We start from the raw sequence: 7,015 nt of genomic DNA on the forward strand, positions 1-7,015 counted from the left end.
AAAATGGCAGGTGCAAGGCATTGATGTATTCCCATTGCTAACATCGTTAATACCACATCATTACTGGGTAGAGACTAACGCTTAGCCTCTCAATGTATATAGAAACAAATACATGTAATTTGAAAGAAACAAATAATTAATATTAAATTGAAAAAGAGCTCCAGTAAGAAGGGAGTTTCGGGACCATAGGAAATCTAGACTTGCTTCATTTAGGGTTTTAGCATTGCTGAAGGGTTGAGCAGTCGGGAAAATAATGCGGTTCGGGGTCTGTTCGACTGACGAGAAACCCTCTTGTCTACGTATACAAAATGAATACATGAATTTGTCTGTACCAAGAGTGTTTACATGTAAACACAAAACATTTACTGTAATGGAAGACCTACGATGTTAACTTTCATTCTCGCCATTGTTGCCCATACGCTACAAACATAATCGTTGAATCAGGCGAATAAAGGGTGGGAGAAGAAAGGGTTCTTTGAAAGTCGGGTCATCGGAATTGCTAGCATTTATCCCGTCCTTTAGGGAGGATATGTGTGAACTGGCTGAGCAGTAAGCATGCGATATATAAAAACACCTTATAAAGAGACATATTGGGAGTACATGCAGCAAATCGATGGAATGAAATCTGCATTTAAGTAGGTTTGTTTCGAGCACATGAGAAGATCCTCTGCGGAGGTTATGCGCTGAAGAGGCAAAGCTCCCAACGAGCATCTCAAACATTTTATTCCTGTTCCTGAAAACATCCACTGAAAAGAATGATTTGATACAGGTCCCACATAGGGACAAGGTTCAGTATACATAACCGTGGTCACCAATGTCATGCACTACCCATAACACAGATGGGCGCCATGCCTTGCACTACCCATAGTCTAGATGACACCATGCCTTGCACTACCCATAGCCTAGATAACACCATGATTTGCACTACCCACAGCCTAGGTGGACACACAGTCTTGCACAACCCATATCCCAGATGGGCGCCATGCCTTGCACTCCCCACATCCCAAATCCCAGGGGGATACCATGACATTCACTAGTACCCACATCCCAGGTGGAGAGCATTCCTTGCACTACCCTACCCACATCCCAGTCGAACACCATACCTTGCACTGCCCACAGCCTAGGTGCACACACAGTCTTGCACTACCCATATCCCAGATGGGCGCCATGCCTTGCACTCCCCACATCCCAAATCCCAGGTGGATACCATGTCATTCACTAGTACCCACATCCCAGGTGGAGAGCATTCCTTGCACTACCCTACCCACATCCCAGTCGAACACCATACCTTGCACTGCCCACAGCCTAGGTGGACACACAGTCTTGCACAACCCATATCCTAGATGGGCGCCATGCCTTGCACTCCCCACATCCCAAATCCCAGGGGGATACCATGTCATTCACTAGTACCCACATCCCAGGTGGAGAGCATTCCTTGCACTACCCTACCCACATCCCAGTCGAACACCATACCTTGCACTGCCCACAGCCTAGGTGCACACACAGTCTTGCACTACCCATATCCTAGATGGGCGCCATGCCTTGCACTCCCCACATCCCAAATCCCAGGGGGATACCATGTCATTCACTAGTACCCACATCCCAGGTGGAGAGCATTCCTTGCACTACCCTACCCACATCCCAGTCGAACACCATACCTTGCACTACCCACATCCCAGGTGGACATCAAGCGTTGCACTAGCCTTGCATCTCAGGTGGACACAGAGATTTACACTACCCACATCCAAGGTGGACACTAAGCCCTGCAACTACCAACGTCTAAGCTGGAGACCAAGCGGCTAAGTTGAATCCAGAACTCGTCATCTCGATGATCCAATGCGTCAGTATTTGTCATACTCCACAATAACTGTACATCTACACATCGTTTCACAAGTGATCTTCGCCAACAACATATAAAGGAATGATTATCACGGTGTTTCACTAAAGTGAGTTAAAGTGAATGAGTTAATTTGACACCGCTTGTAGCAATATTTCAGCAATATCACGGCGGGGAACACCAGAAGTAGGTTTCGCCACACTGCACCCATGCGGGAAATCGAACTCGGGTTTTCGGCGTGACGAGCGAACACTTTAACCACCAGACTACCCTCTGCCAGTTTCGGTAAAGGTCAAGGCTAGCTATTCTTTAAACGTTCGCAGCCGTACGAACTTCTTAAGCCCATTCTTAACACATTGGCTACGATCAAAGTTAAGAATTCTTAGGGCTACGAATGTTTCGAGAATAAGGGCCCAGATCCATAGCCGCATAGCATGGACAGGTTGTCAACTATTTAAATAGACAATGCAGTTCTCAGCAACAACGTTTTTAGTCGATGCTTATTTTTAGTATTTGTATAGGATATTTATATATCCATGCAACTAGTGCTTGCTCAAGGCGCCGGTATTCTTTCCCCCGATTATTAGAAGTCAATCTCAGCGTCACATCGTATTATCAATCTCAACTCCCCGTGGAGTATACAACTATTGCTGGCACCAGGTGCATTGAGGTTATTGTGGCTTTTACATTCTAACGATCGAGGTACCCAATTCACAGCTGGGTGGACTGAGACACATAGTCACAGTGCTTTGTCAGGGTGTACTGCACGTTGCTGTAGCCGCAACTAGTATTTTTAATGTTTTCATGGGGCCACCATCTTGTCATATACCAACGGATTCGTGGTTTCTTTAAAGTGCATGGGGTTGTGTACTGTACACGGGGTGATGACACTGAAAGAGTCTGCATACAAAGTTGACTCCAGTGTTTTTACACCCGGTGGGCTCGATCCCGACACCTTAACCTCGCTAGATCTCCAGCCTGGCGCTTTAGCCAGCTCGCCCACCACCATGTTAATTTATGGTGGCTAGGACGAGATGTTTATGACTGAGATTTGTCTGGGTTTACAAAAATCCATATATTCAACTATAAAATGTGCACTATAGATACTGTGTAGACAAGGATACAATAAATATGTATCCGATCTGCATTTAAAATATGTACATTAAATTTTTGGCGCTGTCTTAATGGCGGTATTTGTGTAGTTAAAGTGATACATATTTTCAACTCAAGATTAGAACCTTCATAACTTAATTTTCCGTAAGAAATCAATAACTCCGTTGTCGAGAAGGAAGCTACATCTTCACCGCATCGATTTACGTCAGTCACCATTTGTAACATATTTTGAGAAATAAATACATTTAACTTGGCGAGAGGATGGGAACCACCACGGGCGAACCTCATCATCGACGCTGACTGAAACAAGTATTTCCTGCAGTCCCATAACATTCACCATGTTGCAAATGTTGACTTTCCGGTGAAAAGAGCAATGTGAGAAAATACTTTTTTCAAAGTTGTGAATAAATTCGTCTGTCTCAAAGTCCCCAAACAGCAATGCTTTAAGCTCTAAATGAAGTATTCCTGCTTTTCTCAGGTTCTGAATCTCCCCTCTCAATGGGGCTCCTTTTCAATTTAAAGTGTTTGTTTCTGTCTAAATTCATTCAGAGACTATCAGCTTTGTGTGAATGTCAGACTAATAATAATATAGCTAACGCCATGACAGGCAGTCATTCTTGACTATTTCACTCAGAAACATCCCTGTCAATTTGACACATACGTCCAACACGGTGTGCTGTGCTGCTCGTAATTACTGCTCCGTCCGTGACATTCTCGGACCACCCTGCATCCAGCAACATTTTCACGTGAGCGCGAGGCAGTGCACTGGGGCGTTAATCCTTGTCGGGGGTGCAAATTCAGGTGCCTGCAGCGACCTATGTGGCCAAGAACTTCAATATTTACCTCCGGCTGATGTAAAATGAAAGCTGAGAGCACCTTGATTAACCCAACAGGTTGGACAGTGTTCGGGACAAAATATTGGTTTATACCGGAACTATTTACAGAGAGAACACACGAGGAAACAGTTGACATAAATAAGTTGTGGTCATTGGCTTCAAGACAACATGAACACGTATTATGAGCAGATTTCATGGCCCAGTCAAGCTCTCTCTATACTCGAAAACCATGGGACAAATGTTATCCAGTTTCCACGGTCACCGTAACAGGGTATGGTCCCGGCTTTACAGTTCGTCGTTTCAGCCACAGAGGGAATGTGTTTATTGGTTGTAATTGTAGACAGGAGTTCGGTGCAAACCCTCAAACAGCTACGAAACCGTCTACGGCTCTGCAAATTATTTATGAGTCCACTTCCACTCCTTCGGCATCGCTAGCAGTCTCCCCACACATACTTCCCGTGATGACGGGGGAACATAAACCAAGCCGAATACGTAATAACAATAATACTGCCCATATGTAAGGATTCAGAGAGAAGTGTTCAGTTTGAAAATTAATAAATATCAGAATACCGAAGATTTTTCCTCGGGTTCAAGACACTGCTATTCATAACAAACACGATATGCTGTCCCGCCCTAAAGATCAACCACGCACAACATGTACCGTTGTCGGTCCCATATCATACTCTCTTGGCAGTTGCGCTCTCCCTGTAATAACTCCCTTCACAGATGTTTTTCTAGTAAAAAGTGGCATGAGGCCGGCTGTTACATAGACGACCGAATCTTTAAATCACTGGCCGAATTCTTTGCATTCCATTCGTTCATGTTGTAGAAGCAGCCACGCTCTTAATGAACATTTCCATGGCATCTTTGAATTGTACATTTTTAGATCAAACCAACGCATTTACTTCCTCAGCACATGACTCAATCAGCGTATAAACTGTACAATGATATCACAACTCGACCGACAGTTTTCCTATTGGCCCCCATGCGTTATGCTATGCTTCCTTGACACATCACCGATGAATCATGCGTGAAGACAAAGTAGATCCCATGTGTTTCGAGAAAAAAAGGCGTGGCGTAGTTGATAACGCCATACATAATATGCTACGACAGTATCAGTATAAATTCAGTTCACCGAAAGCTTATATTGTGTGTGAATCGTGTTGTCGATTCGTATTCTTCTGTGTTACAATACTCCGCACGAAGTGAGAAGGCCACTCTCATTTGTATTCCTACGCTGTGATTCAGTTCCCTGTCGTTGACGGCTTCAGATCAGTACAGCTCAAGCAGACAGCCAACGCAGACGACACTTTTCTCATCCTCCTGGTAAGTACAACTTTATGATAAAACAACATTGTAAAAGCATGAAAGCAAACCGTTATTTTTACAGCTAACATTAGTCCTGTCCCAAATTTTCTCATAATTATATTATCAATATTTCATTATTTCAAGTACTAGCCCCAGACGTGTTCTATCAATGTTTGATCCCATCCAGAACCTAAATCTACTGTTTGTTCAAATGAATGCTCAGTGCATATTCGGCAACTGAGCAAACATACCATGTCATGTTTGTTTAACACAATTAGGAATATTTCTAGTAATGTGAAATTCAAACACATCGAGAAGAGCCCCGTTGTGGCATCCTTTGTGGCTGGTAGACGCCGCTATCGATCTGCGGCTGCCGGCTGGGGGAGGGGGCAGCAGGGAGGGGATGTTTGATGTCTGGAACAAAGACCTCTCCCTGTCTGGAGAGAAACGCAGTCTGTCTGTCAACGCCAGACCTCACGTGCATTTTTGTTCCAGATCCCCCCTTCTAGTTCGACATGGGCGACAAACCAGACGTCTCTGCTGTTGCAACATTCGACAAGAGCAAGTTGAAAAAGACGGATACCGAAATTAAAAACCCATTACCAACGAAAGAAAGTGAGATGACATTTCGTAGTAATATCATTCTAGTTAAAACAATTGCATTGATCCTAGGAATAATAATTTTTCTTGTAACCAAATGCCTTTTTCAGAATTCTGGTAATGAATGCCCCACAACAGATTGCTTTTCAGAGATATCCTCATATACTGAGACAAGGAAGTTTGTAAATTCATATAGAGTGAAAATCATGTACTATAAGTGCGAACTAATGAACTGATGCACGAGAACGCCTCCCATTGTATATAGCAGTTTGAGCTCCCCCTCATCGCTTTCAAGTAGGCAAGTCGAACGGGTCACTCGTAGGTGGTGCCGATATGGTTGAAAGACCCTGACAGGAATATCCTGTGATTGTTCACTGGCTGCTATTCAGGATTCTTTCGCGTTCTTTGGCGGATCCTTTTGTGCGCCGGGTTACCGCAAGGCCTCATAATGCACTGGAAAGAGTACATACAGCTCAACACTGCACTGTATACGAGACTCTGATGTATCGATTTGGACATTGCTCATAACAGGCCCGGCACTGCGCTCCGGCAGCATGGGCGTGTCCGCTCATAATGTTATGAGTATGTAGCGATTTCTACAAAATACATGGCAAATTTAATCAATTATCGGAGATTGGGTACATATGGGGGCGTGTTAAGGGATCCCAATTACAATTCCGACAGCGCATGATAAATGCAGAATCCAGGTGGCTGATGAGGTCGATCTTGCCTAATCACGAATCCCTCTGTTTGTTACGCGGAGTATCTTGTAATCTGTTGCTGTTTCGAGCAAGGGATTGCTGCAGATGCAGAGGCTGAGATTAGACCTAAGATGAAAGTGAAGATTATCGAAAAGCGGCCTGTAAAGTGTGTTACCAGTGCGGCTAGGAAGTCAAACGACGTCTGGCCTTCCTGCCTAGGAGCGGCCTTGAAAACTGAGCCAGATTCTTGAGACGGGTTACCGTGACTGAGAGAGTTTCTTCTCCTGCCAAACCTCGCGCTATGGCGAGTTAACCCTTTCCCCGCCAGGGCGCCCGGTCATGGAGTCCGATTACACACTGACGAGCGGGTGATGTAACTTCTCTCGTCCCAGGGCTTACTCAGTCGGCGCTGTAGCTGTAGTCGTATATTATGTGCTAATGATCTGTTCTTGTTGACTTGAGCCAAGATGTTTGTCGTAAAACTTGCAGCTCGGGCGGGGTTAATGTTAATAAGAGACATTTTTAAATATAATATTCCAAGTTTGACATGTACGTTGTTGATTTGAAGCAAACTTTCACTGACATGTTCGTTGCCGGAGGGCGAGGCCTGAATGCTCTGC

The sequence above is a fragment of the Haliotis asinina genome, chromosome 2, assembly GCF_037392515.1.
Source record: "Haliotis asinina isolate JCU_RB_2024 chromosome 2, JCU_Hal_asi_v2, whole genome shotgun sequence".
Classification (NCBI taxonomy): domain Eukaryota; kingdom Metazoa; phylum Mollusca; class Gastropoda; order Lepetellida; family Haliotidae; genus Haliotis; species Haliotis asinina.